This window comes from Electrona antarctica (genome assembly GCF_951216825.1).
Source record: "Electrona antarctica genome assembly, chromosome: 2".
Classification (NCBI taxonomy): Eukaryota; Metazoa; Chordata; class Actinopteri; order Myctophiformes; family Myctophidae; genus Electrona; species Electrona antarctica.
Genome location: NC_136807.1, coordinates 55,551,889 through 55,568,162, shown reverse-complemented (window position 1 = coordinate 55,568,162; position 16,274 = coordinate 55,551,889). Strand labels below are relative to the sequence as shown.

Genomic DNA, 16,274 nt, shown 5'->3' with positions numbered 1-16,274 from the left:
ACAATGTGCATAAGCTGCCCTCCACAATTCCCCAGACCATGGCTGCACAGTAGATAAGAATACATTTCAGACATGTCAGTAAGGATAAAGGAAAGTTAGGAAATGTGATGTGGTAGAAGGTCGGGCTACACTGGTTGGAAAGGTGTATTAACCACTTTCAACCTGGCATCTGTGTCTTGGGCAACAATTCTCCAAATAAATCTCAGAAATTGCCAAAATAGCAGATCTACAAGATCATGTAGATCTCACACTGTGAGGTTGTAGATCAGCTATTATTCCAAAGCACGACACCAGCATACGTCTAAGTATAAATAATAATTATTATTAAGCACTCAAAGGAGCTTTACATAAAACAAAACAAACTAGAAATGCACTCTCTTGAGATGCCAACTTGCACCTTGTATACAAGTAGGCCATGTATGGCCTGGCCTACTTGTGCGCAAGCAGAGCGCCCCATGAAGTGCGCTCACCACTGCTAGTACGACTGCTGCTCTAATATCTAAAGCTCTCTGCTGCTGTCTGGGTAAGACTGCTGCTCTGAGTCCTAGAGCTCTCTGCTGTCTGGGTACTACTGCTGCTCTGAGTCCTAGAGCTCTCTGCTGTCTGGGTACGACTGCTGCTCTGAGTCCTAGAGCTCTCTGCTGTCTGGGTACGATCTATTATTTATCTATTATCGTTATTTTTCAGAAAACTGTCAGGATTTAGAAGACATTTGTAGAATCGACCTCAGGTCTAAATGGGTTAAAACGTTTGTAGAACCGGCCTCCGGGGTCTTAATGGGTTAAGGTGGCAGTAGCTCAGTCTGTAGGGACAGGGTGACTTGAAGGGCATGAGTTAGTTGGCATCAGACTGGTTTGTCCCCTTTGACATCCAGAGGCCCCTGGTAGTTAGACAAGATGCAAAAGATGCTCCACAACTGATTTAATGAACCTGTCATAGTTAGCGGAACATTTGTATCCCAAATATGGTACTCCTTCACTCTGCGTATGGCCCGCTCTACCAAAATTCTCAGACAGGCAATCTGCTGGGTTTTACGGGTGTCCGCCGCACTGAGCTGAGCTGATTTCTTCAGTGGAGTGATGATGAGTGTTGCCCCCACATCAGAAGGAAACCCTTGTCAGCCATTACTGCATCTCCGGGCTGAAGTAACTGTAACAGCTGTGATTTTCGAGTTATTACAATGTCTGAAATGGAGCCAGTGTACAGTTTGGAGATGAATGTGATTACCCCACATGGAGATATCCCTATAAGCCCTTTAAAGGTGGTGTGGTTCTTGTAGTTGGAGAAGGTTTCCGACTGTAGTGAGAGGGAGGATGGAGTTTCGCAGCGTATCTCTGTGCAGTCTATAATAACTCTAACTTCAGGGCAGTAAAGCTTGAACTTGTCAGGCATTGTAGATTGCACTTGCTCTCTTGTCATCCACAAGGGCAGTGAGCCAAGAACCAGAAAAAGGTAGCTAGTCCACGTTAAGATGGCACGACTAACTGTGGACATGCTGACCTTAAAAATGGTTGACAAGGTTCTCTCATGAAGCCCAGCTGCAACACGACAGAGGAACATGAAGAACTCATCAATGAGGGGGAGCTTACGATGAGGGCAATAGGTAGGGACATCTTGTGTTGTTCGCTGTGCCTTGGTCCAGTAGATTAGCCTTGAAGCAGATGGCTTAATGGACTCCCAAAACACATTAAACACCTCCTTTGAGCTGAATCTTGTGTAAAACCGGATGTCATCATCTGTAAGACAATACTGGAAAATCAGGGGCTGCGTCACACCTATATTCAGCTGCTCGAGTTCCATTTCCAGCATTAAAACTTTCATCTCCAGCTCCAGCTCACCAGCTCCAGTGTCCAGTTTAGCTTAAAGGTTCAGGACACCCCCCCTCTTTTCTTTTTGCTCAGAATTGACAAACGAAAACAAACCTGAAATGTAGGTGTGGTTCTGGGGGAGGGGGCGGAGTCGAACGTGCATACTAATTTCTAAATCTACTACCGAAAGCTGTCCGCCTCGAAAATGCGACTTCTGAAATCAAAATGAAAACTAGGTATTGTAGGGAAAAAAATAATACAGATTCCGCAACTTCATGGTATATTTACCGCTAAAAAATATAAGTTGTTATACAAACAAGCCGTCAGAGATCGTATCCAGGCACTTTATTTTCTCCTCCCGTGCTGTGAGGCACTCTCTTCGGCTAGACTGATAGACCTGCTGGGCTACGACAGACTTCCAGGCTCTGCCAGGGACTCGCTCCACTCTTCTACCCCAAAACGGAGCCTCGTCGAAACAGAGTTTCGCCCCTGGGAGTCACGGATGTCTGGGTCTCTGGCCTCGCGGCCAGGGGACAGGGGACCGGAGCCCCAGAGCTCCCGGCCCCTCCATAGGGCCGGGGGTCCGCCGGAGGTCCGCGGGGGTCCCCGGCCCTATCTCGGCCGTCCCTCGTCCGTTTCGCACGGGGCCGCCGTCCCGGACGCGTTCCCGTCGGTCTCGTGCCCAGGTGGGGATCCGCGGTCACTTGTCTCCCACAAGGGAGACAAATATGAAGATATGAATATTGAAGATTCTGACTTTCAAATGTACATCATTTTTGTTTTGATTGTAGTGCTGTATTGTTCTTTCTGCTTTGGCAATGTAAACGTATGTTTTCTCATGCCAATAAAGCCCTTTGAATTGAATTGAATTGATACACCTACAGACACACCCACCACACTCATCCCCTCTCCATCTCTCTCAAACACACACACACACAGTCTCTCACACACGTCACGTTCACACCAGTATTTATTATTATTATTGTTGCTCGCAATGGATAGTGACACAGAATCAGTCCGAACCGCAGTTAGCACCGACGGATCATTAGAAGTCGAAGACTTTTCACCTCCCCAGTCACCCGGAGAAGATTCAGATGAGCCTGAGGTGGAAGATTTCTCCCCCCCAGAATCTCCCGGTCACGGGAATCAAGTGAGTGGGGCAACAGGTCCACCACTGCCCTACCAATTTGAGCCCATGGCTTCTGGCGGCCCTGGCCCAGCAGCTATGGAAGCCGACGATGGAGCCGTCGGAGGTGAAGCTATGGCAGCGGATCATCGGATGGGTGACACAGATTGGTAAATATATACACAACTTTGCCCAACTATTTCGTACTACTCATAAAAATACCGATATAATCACTTGGAAAATGAACGTCACGTTGATCTAGTAACAGTATCTGTTCCAACAGGTGCACATGTGGGCATTGTGAGATACTGTCCCCAAAGGAAAACGTCTGCTGCAGAGAGGTGGCCAAGGTATGGTCCCCTTATTTGTCTATGACTATGGAGAGCCAACATTGGCACAGTGGAGGGGGGTGATCATTGGCATAAGTGTAATAAGGTTTATATATATATATATATATATATATATATATATATATATATTACACTCACATTTATAAAGTACATCCTGACTTCTTTCTGGGATCTATGTGGGTTATTGCTCTGATGCAAATGATCATTAGGCTACATCCTGAAGTGAAAGAAAATATTTCTAAAGGATAAAAAATAAATGAAGGTCATGTGTATTGCCTTTTAGAAAATCAAAATCAGTTGGAAATATTACTTTTTGAATTTGAATGTGATGCCACTTCATGTTGATATGACACACCATCAGGAAATAAAAACATGTCAAAAAGGTTGCCGACCCATGCACTAAAGCATCACATATTGGCCAGCCACCTATACCCCCGCCATGACCTGTACTATCAACATAGTCGATACATGTTTGCAGTATAAATAGACAAACTCATTTTGTATTATGATGAAGTAATTGAAATGTATCACTAGACACTAGTATTTTATGAATCACTAAACATGTCTTTCCAAATACAGGTCATGTTCAGATGCGATCAGGTTGGGGGGGGTGCAGTGTCCACCCAGGATTTTCACCTGTAGCACTGAACCCTTTTGTGCTGCAGGCAGCGTATGGCCAATACCTGCATCAGCATGGACCAATGGAAGACCCCATTTTAAACAAGTTAGTACATGAATGTGTGCCCGTCAAAGATTTATTCAGTGTAATATTGTAGTCAATGGAAGACAGTATTCCATTAGTATTACAAATAGTAATTTAACACCAGATCATTTCTGCAGTTGTTACAGGCACCTGGGGTATCGGAACTTCGTCCGTTGGTGTTGGGGATACCTGGGCGACAAAGTCTGAGTTGTCCTCCCATCCTGTGTGGTGACCCGGGTGAGACAGGAATTCCCCAATGCTCCTGGTTCACCATACAAGGGATTTTTGCCCCCCCTTGGCTTTGAATAAAAGTTGCTCTCCAGCAATGTTTACTTTACTAAATAAGTATTCCTGTTTTTTATTGGTAGAATACGTTCCCACACTAGTGAAGTTTGTAAAGTAATATATTTCAATATTTCATATTGTTGCTGTCCGGAGGAAACCAGTGCAAACCACCTAATTTCATTTTAGGTTTTTGATTTTCTTTTTTCATAAATCAATTCTATTGAACACCCTTTACGTCTGTGTGTTGGTTAAAAAATTAAAGTAATAAAAAGGCGTTTCAAACTGCCTGCTAAAACAGTAATTGACAATATATAAAGTCACAATACCAATGTTGATGAGGCAGTATTGCACTGTTTTCTTTATTTTCTGGAAAATGTATATTTTTAATTTCCAGATAAATTAACATTTTGGAGTTAGGTGGTTTCTCCCTGACAGGCAGGAGGCACTGAAGTTACCCCAATCTGCAGTGACTTCTGACATTAGCAGAAAATAGCAGATGTACAAGCTCACAAAGGTCAAGCTGCAAAGTGAGCTTGTAGATCAGCTATTTTTGGTGAAGAGGTTTGGTGTAGAGCAGCAGTTCCCAAACCTTTTTGGCCACGCACCCCGTTACCTCCCGACTTAGCTGACCCCCCCCCCAACATGGAAATACAAATTGCATAAGCTACAGAGATGTCCCGATACTGTATCGGTATCGGGAGAAGTATTGGATCGGCCCGTATTTGTCATAGGTATCGGTGAATATGCTAGTCTAACCGCCGATCCGACACACGGGTAAGGGGTTGACACTATGGCAGGTAAATAAAATGTTGGGACATGTGGAGTTTGCTTTGGAATTGCCCAAACTGCAAGTGCACTATATGAGTGAAGAGACTGCTATGAACACAACACGAGATATATAGCTATAAACAAAACGTGAGATCACAACACTGGTATCGGTATCGGCTAACAGAAATTGAGGTATCGGGATCGGATCGGAAGCGAAAAAAAGTGTACCGGGACATCCCTAAGCAGCTATATAGAGACATATTTCCTATTTATCCACATATATGAATCTGAATATGGCATATATGCAGCATAGGCTATGTTCGGCATATACTTGCCATATATTGGAATAATATATTCATATACATACACACTATTTAAAATAAAACCATATAGCACCATTACTTTTCATGTCGTGCACCCCCTAGAAGGCGCTCACGCACCACATGGGGTGCACGCACCACAGTTTGGGAGCCACTGGTGTAGAGCATGGGTTTTCAACCCATTTCATCAAGGCCAATTAGCGTGGCACTTGGTGCCGCGCTACGAGCTTGTAGATCTGCCATTTTTGAAAAATCTTTAATATATATTCTTTCACAGCGAATGTTAACTCAAATCTTTGCCTCTGGGGAGTGCCTGGCTGGAACAACATATTTTCACATGGGGGTCGGCGGCCAATTGCATATTTTTTGGGGGGGTCCTTGACATGAAAATGTCAGAATTTAGAAGGCATTTGTAGAATCTTCCTCAGGTCTACATGGGTTAATACAAGCAGGTCGCAAAAGCAAATTGGATGAATGGGGAATCAATGGAGGGTATTGCAACTCTAGATTCATCCCATTATAAAATAAATCTAGAGTTGCAAATTGCGGCTAGGGTCATCGCCATGGTGGCATGGGGTGGACATTGTCAATTTTAATTTTGCCATGGACATACAAAATGAGTGGACAAACACATAAAGAGCTAGCCCTATTACAGGTCTGAATTAAGAGGGTCCTTGCAAATAAAAAGTTAGAAAACAATTGCTCAAAATACATATTCCGAGAACACTCAGTAATTGAGTCTTGTGATCAAAATAAGAACATTATAATGTGTATAAATCTAAAGATTTCTTCAAAGAAGTCTTGCCATGGCACGGACACATTTGTCTGTGTATGGACATATTGATGACCCCCAAGTAAAACATGTCATTGCTCCATGAAAAGTGAAATGATACTATACTACTAATATTGAGACCTACCTGTCATTGTAAGCTGAAGAGCCCGTCTCCTCTAGCCGATAGTCAGGGTCGTCCTCTGTTCTTGGCCTTTTGGCAGGAGAGGCAAGTGAAGAGAGGTCGGAACTGGAGGCTGGAGTCGAAATTGGAGTGGAGGCTGCCAGCGGTAGAACTAATACAAGATTAAAGTCCAACATTAGAAAGAGTGAAACGTTGCCTTCATTCATATTTACCAGTATATGAAAAATGAAAACTGCACACCACCAGGGTACAAAGATAATCTCCAGTTCATTTTGGACCCAGAAGTTAAAATTAGAGACACAGACAGACAGACAGGCAGGCAGGCAGGCAGGCAGGCAGACAGACAGACAGACACAGCAGTGGCCCATAATATCGAGGCCCGTTGGGCACTGGCCTACTTCGAATTATGCAAGTTGGAAATGCATGCCCCACCCAGATATTATGTCTGTGTCCCTTTTATGCCCATATATGGAGTTATTTGTCAGGCATACCCAAATATGGAGTATATGCAGACGTCAGCATGGTGTCAGAACAGGCCAGCTCCATATATGGACCCTGGGCAGGGGCCCTGTCCAGAGCCCGGCCAGAGGCCTTTTTGGGGCGGTTCTGGACAACCGTGGGTCCGACCGACTCGACATCGGGCACTGCACCCCCTGTGGTGGTGTGGCACGCGTGTGTCGAATTTGAAGCCGGTGGGGCAAACGGTTCTCGAGTTACGTGGATTACACACAGACGTACAGACAGACTTGCATTTATTAGATAGATAGATATGGCACAGCCCTACCTTGTACAAGTGTTATTGCAGGATCAGTGCTGGATGCTTTTTCCTTGACACGCAAGATGACTTGAGTAGCTATGACAGTAGACATTACAAAGGGGCATTACACACAAATCAAGACATTAGTTGGAACATGAATATGGTATCGTATGGGTACAATATGAAACTCACTCTTGCTTCTTCGTTCTGGCTTCTTGTGGTGTTGAAAACCAATATCTCTAGTGCTAGGAGAGGTTTGGCACCCAACCTCCTTGGTAGTGGGTTCTGTCTGGCACCCCATGTCCTGGCATGCCTTAGGCTGTTGTAAATACAATTATACCTGATCAGCTGACACTTTTGACAATGATAGAAAACATGACAAGACAATACAATACATATATCAGCTCACAAAAACGTTTGTTCATGCTCATATTTTGCATTGGTTCAGGACAAATCAAGATAGGGGTTCTCAGAGTTACCACTGGGAGGCCACCAAATCTTTGTGATAGGAACGTTTTGGTACCCCAGCCAATGGTAACCCATTCTGGTTATTCTGGCAATAAGCTTGTAGATCAGCTATTTTCTGCAAAGAGGTTTGTGTAGAGCAGGGGGAGATCACAAGTAGGCTACAGACCCCAGGGTCACGTTTACTATATTGAGGACTAAGATATATGAATCCAACATATTAATAGAAAGGATAATGTGTAAATAAACAAATAAACATGAATTTACACAGCACAAAAAACGTTTGCCTCTCTCAGGCTGTCTCAGCTAAGGGGTCCCTGCTTCATGTCTCTTTCTGCTAAGGGGTCCCTGCTTCATCTGTCTCAGCTAAGGGGTCCCTGCTTCATCTATCTCTCTCTCTCTGAGCAAGGGGGTCCCTGCTTCATTTCTCTCTCAGCTAAGGGGTCCTTGCTTCATCTCTCTCTCAGCTAAGGGGTCCCTGCTTCATCTGTCTCTAAACTCACATGCGTGTGTTCCCCGCACAGCTCACAACGTGTGTAGTGTATTTTTTATGGGGAAATGACTTATCGTTGGCGTTACTGATAAATACTTCTCCAACTCAAATAATGAAGGTTACAAAATGAACTTACTGAATTTGAAGGCAGGGCAAAATATGCAGCGTTCGGTACAGCATCTGCTTTGACTCGTAGCTGACTTTAGACAATCAACCCCATCTGGAATATTCCATAGTTCTCGTAACTTTCGGGGCTGAAATGCTTGTTACAAGCGAACATTCCCATGGTGTTGGTGGTGGTCACAGACCGACCCATCGCTCTCAACCACAACACGATTATATCACGATTCTTGGGGAAGGCATGGAGTCCCGTGGTGGCCTTGCATTCAAAGAAAGAACACGAACGGCCCATCGCGGCAGTGGTAGGAAAAGTGTGTTGTTGTGTTCAGCCAGGTAAACCAGGAAGCAGGGAGCCAGGCTGCTGTGACGAGGGACGGCTCGTAGCCGGACAGGGCGAGCCGTACACGGGAGGAGAAAAGTAGATCCTCGATTCAAAACTCTGACGGCTTGTTTGCGGAATCTGTATTTTATTTTTTCCTACAATACCTAGTTTTCATTTTGATTTCAGAAGTCGCATTTTTGAGGCGGACAGCTTTTCTGTCGCTGTTTCACTCGACTGACTCCGCCCCGTAAGGCAAATACGATTACGTCACGCTGCACCCCTCGTACGGTCTGATAAAATATGTAATGAGTGGCGCCAAAGATTTATTTTCCACACAAAAACCGGAAGTACACCAAAACAGCTACAGAAACAGCAGAAAGCTCTGAGTCCACAAGACTATGAGGAAATTGTATCATATCATTGCTCCCTATGACAAGTTACACATTTATACTTGTTAAAATCCTAGAAAAGGTGATATGGGGTGTCCTGCCCCTTTAAGGAGGAAAAAAAGAATAGATATCACTAATCCATCTATACATTATAAAATCTAACACACTAAACGCAAGTCTTTTGCACACCTAATTTTCAGCTCAGTGTGTTGGTAGAGTAGGATTTAAACCACACCTGCATCCTGCAATAATGTCTGTCAAGGACCTTCGTCAATCCTTTAAAAAAACGTTTATTTTTTTTTGTAATTAACTGCCATGTATCTTTACTGTAAAACATAGTTGTAACACTAACCAGGCGATGGACGGCAGTCATAATCATGCTCTTTGGCTACTGCAACTGAAGTGTGTTGCCTCTGTACTGTCCCCTGTGACTGTCCACTGTCCTCTGTGATGTCCTGTGTTCGCAGGACTGTCCCCCGTGTGGACGGTTCCCCTTCATCTGGACGGTTCCCTGTGACTGAAGCCCCATCATTTATCATTAGCATTAAATAGCTTTTATCATTTCAGGTCATGCTGCTGCTAAATATGTTTTATCTACCTGTGTGGGCTGTGCTGTCCCCTGGGACAGACATCTCTGCACCGCCATGCAAGCCAGCACACAGATGCTTTTGTGCTCGTTGATGAACAGGTTCTCGCAGTTTTATATATTTTCCTAGAAGTTACAAAAAATGATAGTGATGTTACATTTCATTCTTCAAGCTCAAAATATATCACACATTATTTATAAATACAATACCTTATTTGTTCATGTAATTTAAATAAATATAATTTATATCTAGGGTAAGAAGCTCTAAATTCTGATATAACAGGTCTCGAACCTCTTTAATTAACATAGAACATACATTATCAGGTATGGTTTCCAATTTCAGGAGAGTAGACATTTATCAGCTTAAATTTTATAGTGTCCCAGTTCTGTTGGATAAAATTGGTGTCCCGATCTGAAAATGCATGTTTTGTATTACTAAAGAGCTGCAGCAACAGGGAGACCCCCTGTTACAGTGAGTATCAGAATAGTTATTTAACACCCATTTTAACAAAGCAATATCACTTACCTAACTTTAAAATAACAAGTTAATGTAACCTTTATTGTAAAAGTAAAGGAGTAATAAGTTTAACATTGTTGTACGTTAATTACCCCATTCATTCCACTGGAATCTTGATGGCACTGCTCCTGGTTTAATGACAGTTCGTCCACTTGGTTTGGTTGCCATCTTTAGATCCCCTGGATCAAAGTGTTCGCTACATACGAAGATACTCCCACGAGCTATTTGAAAAGTCGGTCCCTCATCCCTCTTGATCACCCTCACCCATTGGTCACATAAGGTTTTATTTGCGGGAAATGCGTGGAAGCTCAAATGGGGGGTTTTGCGGGAGCTGTTAGTGCAGCAAGGGACACTGCAGTGGTGTCGTGACATACTGCTGTTGAGAGAGAAAAAGGGCAACAATAATTCATCTCTATGGTAATGTTAGCATTGATATAATGATAAGTATACATTGTTATAAAAAATAAATACAGGTACGTTTTGATGAGATATGTATCCCGGTAGCCTAATCATTAAAATATGCCAGTTCTTAAGGTCTATGGATAGGAGACAGACTGGCTCACAGATGGTGTAGGGCAGAGCACCTGTCGATCAATCAATCAGGAGATTAGGATTCAGTATTGATTATTTGATTTATTAACAGTTTGCAGAATTACAGTACATTTCAGTACAACTCAATACAAAAAAACTGTTAACTGTGAGTGGACGACACCATAAAGCATTACACTATAGGGCCCATAATTTTCAATTAATCAAATGGTAATGGCTTCAGCTCTGATCAAGCAAAGTCTGGACGGGGTATCCGGACGTGAAAACAAATCCATACATTGTTGGAAAATTATACATAAACAATCTATATGCATTATCCACTGAGGATTTGTGTTTCTTTATTAGTGGTTAATCAAATTATTAATTTACCTGTGTAGTAGGACCAGGTTTGGCTCAACCAAAAACTCCTGCCAGTGCCTGCAGGAAAGTTATCGGTTGTAAATAAACAGTCTACAAGTGCTAGTCACTGAATCCCTGTCATAAATAAATTCAATAGCTTACGTGTCTATCATTCACCATTTCAAAATTGCATGCAGCCATTTGGTTACAGATGAGATAGATCATAGATGTACACACTGATAGCAATAAAGGATATCCTTCCGTCATGTCTGATTAAAATACATTCTAGTTTTAACAAACAATACATTGTATATAAAAGAAATACAGGTATATTCATATACCTGTATTATAGTTGTGATGCAAATTCCAGCTGGTTGTGGATAGGAGAGGGATGCTAGCTAGCTCAACGATATGGTGTAGGGCTGAACCTGTCAATTAATCAATTAATCAAGCGGGAAAATAAATTAAGATTCAGTATGGTGAGAGAGATTATACATTGTTGGGAACATATCTATAGCTAAACATGTATGTACAAATGGAAGTGGAGTGGGCTATGAAATCATCAGAGCCTGTCTGCTGCTGCTAGCCTTGCTACAGTACATGTTTTTGATCATAAAAGGTCATGCTACAGATGGTTATGCTGCTGCTAAACATGTAGTTTTACCTACAAATGGGCCCTACTGGTCCATTTGGTTAGTAGGATATGACATTTTGATTACAAATATATTATAGTTTTAAAACAACACAAACAGAGCCGACCGCAGATGCACTGGCTAGCAGCATTAGAGTATAAGATAGCAGCAGCCATGCATTACTAGCAACCATTAGCATTTACACTTTTTTTCTCTGGCCAATCTAAGTACATTTCCTAATGTTAAAATGTCAAAGACCGATAATACTACGAAGAAAACACAATGGTATTAACAACTCAAATAAGTATAATAAACCTTACCTTTACAAAACAATAGTTTGTGGCTTGTGAAAATACGTCTTTTAACATGGAAGTCACCACTATTTCAGAAAGGGGGCGTGGAAAAGGGGACGGGGAATGGATGTGAGATAGGCCTATCAGGACTAGGTCCTCAGTATGACTCATGTAGGTCTTCAGCCAATCAGGACTAGGTCCTCAGCATGACTCATGTAGGTCTTCAGCCAATCAGGACTAGGTCCTCAGCATGACTCATGTAGGTCTTCAGCCAATCAGGACCAGGTCCTCAGCATGACTCATGTAGGTCTTCTACATCAGTGGTTCCCAAAGTGGGGTCCGGGGACCTCCCGGGGTCCTTGAGGCAGTTCCAGGGGGTCCCCAGCTAAATGATAGTTTGGAACCAAATGGACCCTTATGAGTCTGTAACTCTGAGAGTGTACAAATGGAACCAAATGGACCCTTATGGGTCTGTAACTCTGAGAGTGTACAAGTGGAACCAAATGGACCCATTAGGCTCTCAGAGTTAAACTAACAGTGATTTTACAGTATAAATTGGGGGTCCCAGAGATAGAAATGACATTAAATGGGGGTCCGTAGACTAATGCATGTCAAACTGGGGGTTTCTGTGGTCTGGGTTTTTTGGCTCTGCTGTTTGTGATGTCACAGCCTGCAAATCCCATTAATGTCAATGGGATTCGCCAGCAGATGTCATGGGTTTCACTGTTTTGCCTGTTTTCATTGGAGCTCAAAAGGCTTCCAAACCCCAGAGAAAACTCCAGGCCACAGAAAATCCACTGAATGTTCAAAGTTAAGGTTTTGTGGGTGTGATTGAGGATTGAGGTAGATAAAACCTAAAAGAAAAATCACACCCGTGTGAAGTGAGGGGCACTCTTATCATCTTACAACATCAAGGAGGGAATTCGGTATAGCTTGGTGATGTAACGATGATGTAATGGTGATGTAACGATGATGTAAAACAAAAAATAAATAATCTTTATGGTTAATGGGATGTAATGTTTGTGTTGGTGACTAAACATCACCATCGGCCACGGAGCAAAGTGATGCGGGGCCTGATGTTTTTCAAAGATATTCACCTTAACACACAGCGTGCGGCAAAGGGATTTCTACATGGTTCAAATCCCAACGGTCCGATGCGGGAAAGGGATTTCTACGTTTACCGCATTTATTGATTACTTTCAATCGTCTTTCTACACACCCGGGCACTTTACCAACTAGCATTGGATGATAGCGCAACACTCCGATCACGTGATCCCCCAAAAAAAGAAAAAAGTGCCTCTCCCCCTCCCTTCCTGAAAACAGGACGGGAGGCAACCCCCGCATTGTCACGTAATGGCTGCTCGGAGACTCCCATGCAACTCCGGTTAACAGAATCGCTTCATACCAAGCCGATCGTGTCGGTGCAATGGGGTGCACCTCTCATCTTGTTTCTCTCTCTTTGTTTCAGGGAGGGGAGGGCTCTCTCCTGTGTGTTTCAGCAGAGGGGTTGTGTGTGTAATATGACCCGACTCCCGAGTGTGACTGAGTGTCTGTCCGTCAGATTTCTGTCTCCTTTTTTCTCATATTCAAACAAAAAAACTCACGGATTGTATCGTCCCTCGGCGAGCGGTTATTTCTTTATCATGATGATCAACGCCGGTCAGATAGAACATTGCAAATGTGCTGTGTTGTTACGAGAATTGGAAAGGCTTGGCAACCGCCTCACAACAGTCTTTCCACCTCGGAGGAAAAAACAGCAGGCGAACACGGCTAGCTGAGTTGGAACGATACACAGCGTCTGACATAAAACCGCTTTTAATTAGGCTTTCTGTTCAAGAAGAGTACGTTACTACAAAAGCAGGTGTTACATAAAGGTGCATATCTCCAGAATGGAAGATGGTAAAATCTATTTAAAAAAAAAATTAGAGTGGACAAGTTACGCTTTCTTTTGAGGTATGCTGTGTGATTCTCGCTATAAGAGAACATTTACTGTCGGCTTAGGGAAAGTTTGTTCGTCCAATGCTATCATGTAGCAGCGAGGGCCATGCAGTTAATCAGCAAGCTAAGTGTTAATAAAATACCGGAGCTGGTCTGCACGACGTGCACGTACTTATTATTATTATTATTATTATTATGTATCCACCCGTCATAATCTAGACAGCTCTAAATTATCACAATCATCACTATTGTTACAGTTACTTGATATCAACTCTATTCACATAGATAAACCCACAACATGACGACATCATGGAAATAAGGCCTTTTTATTTTTATCAAGCAAAGATAACACATTGTGAAAGGACATTAGCATACGATAAAAACAAAAGTAAACATAAAACAATAAAACTAAATTCTGCTTCTCCACGTTTAGGGACAAAAAGCAGAGCTTTCCTCCAGACGACCTGAGAGGTCTGGATTATGATGTCAACACAAAATCTATAGATTTATAGATCTATAGATCTGCACACATCATTCTCACGGTGACACAGCCCTCACTGAATGTTTTATTGATCTGTGCACACATCATTCTCACGGTGACACAGCCCTCACTGAATGTTTTATTGATCTGTGCACACATCATTCTCACGGTGACACAGCCCTCACTGAATGTTTTATTTATCTGTGCACACATCATTCTCACGGTGACACAGCCCTTACTGAATTAACTCAACTACTAGTCTACTTGCCAGCGCTTAAAAGTCCTTAAAATCTATATTTTTCATTTCCTGAAAGTTGAACATTTTGGATTTTATAAGGTTTCCTCCAGAGAGCAACGATATGCAATGCTGGAGTCCTCACCTCAGCTGCAGCACGTCACAAAGGTAAGGATCCAGCTCATTGATCATTTCTATCATGAATGAACTTGCCTTGTTTCCCTTGTTACGAACCATGTCGATAACCTGGCGTGCTTGGCTTTGCGTTCCATGGAGTCTTAACTCCATGACGGTGTACATTTCTTCATCAGTGATGATGTCTTTATCCAGCAGTTTGTCCAGCAGTCTTTTCAAGGTGGGAGCTGAGATTCTTTGGATGAAGTCTATCCTCATGGTCTTCAGCCTGTCCTGTGCTTGTGGGATAATCGGATGTTGCTGAGAGGCAGAAGCACCTTGAAGAAGGGGGATTAATTTTAGTATTTATAAAATAACCAAGATAATATATTACATAATATATTAAATATAATATGTTAAACAAGATAATAATTAAATGTAATATATCGTTGCTGTCGGCAGGAAACCTCTTAAGTCCATTTGAGGTTTTATAAATCGATGCTACTGAACACTCTTTACGTCTGTGTGTTGTTATGAACATATTGAACCAATGGAAAGTATCAAAAAGCGCTTCTGAAAGAACCTCTTAACTCCATTTGATCCTCAAACTGTCAGTAGAAACACTTACTGTAACTCCACTGCTCTGTGGGGGCACTGACTGCAGCTCAGCCTCAGAGCCGGGCGGAAGATAAACAAGAACGACACTTTCTCTCTCTCTCTCTGTGTGTGTGTGTGTGTGTGTGTGTGTGTGTGTGTGTGTGTGTGTGTGTGTGTGTGTGTGTGTGTGTGTGTGTGTGTGCGTGCGTGTGTGCATGCATGTGTGATAATCAAACTTGGAGCTTGGAGATCCATTGTCAGTGGAGTTAAGAGGTTGTCTCTGTTATTGATGAGAACTATCTTGACAGAGAAAACCACCTAACTCCACTTGAGCTGTATTCGGGTAAAGTGGTGATAATATAATGACACATGCAAGTATCTGATAAGATACAAAGTCACAATACCAACTTTGATGAGGCAGTATTGCTTTGTTTAAAAAATATTTGAGGTTTTCTTCAATTTCTGAAAAATGTAAAATTAGTTTTTCCATTTCCTGGAAAATGAAGATTTTGGAGTTAAGAGGTTTCCTCCCGACAGCAGAGATATTAAACAAGATAGTATATTACAGTACAATTCTATTGTGGTAGAGGTTTGGGTTGTATGGTTACCATGTCATGATGTAATACTGGTGAGATATTTGGCTCAGTTACTCTGTAACTGAGCCAAATATCTGATTAGAAATTGATATCCCAAAAATAGTCTCCTGATTGACCTTTAATTGCACGGTCACGGTGAAAAGTCTCTCAGTCATCATTTTAGCACATACATGAACACAAATAAATCTGATTCTGCCAATATAACAAATGTTGTATTGCATTCGTTTATAAGCTAAAAGAGGAACTTTGAGAGCTGATTCAATGGAAGTCAATGCCTTTTAACTTTGGCTGTTCAACATTGGAACTATAGGATTTTGGTTTAGCTCCACAAACTAAATAATGTGACGGTGCATCATTTCATATAATGTAACTACAGCAGACTAACACACAATGACTTCACTGTTCAGTAATCTCCATGTGTTCATATAAACTCAACAGTCTGAGGGTATAAGTATAGACCTGTATAGACCCCTAATATAGGGTCTATACAGCAATAATTCACTCACGTTTCTGCTCTGCCTCCATCTGTCTCTGTTGGATCTTCTCCAGTTCATTCAGCTGCAGCACATCACAAAGG

The 16,274-nt window shown here is 42.4% G+C and overlaps 1 long non-coding RNA gene across 1 annotated transcript; it reads right to left on the bottom strand.

The window, feature by feature from the left end:
* Positions 1-6,283: 6,283 nt before the first annotated feature.
* LOC306936325 lies at positions 6,284-7,350 on the bottom strand. The gene is made up of 3 exons (XR_013791479.1): positions 7,224-7,350; positions 7,059-7,127; positions 6,284-6,425 (listed from the first exon to the last, which is right to left on the bottom strand). It is a non-coding gene; the product is annotated as an uncharacterized lncRNA (long non-coding RNA).
* Positions 7,351-16,274: the final 8,924 nt, after the last annotated feature.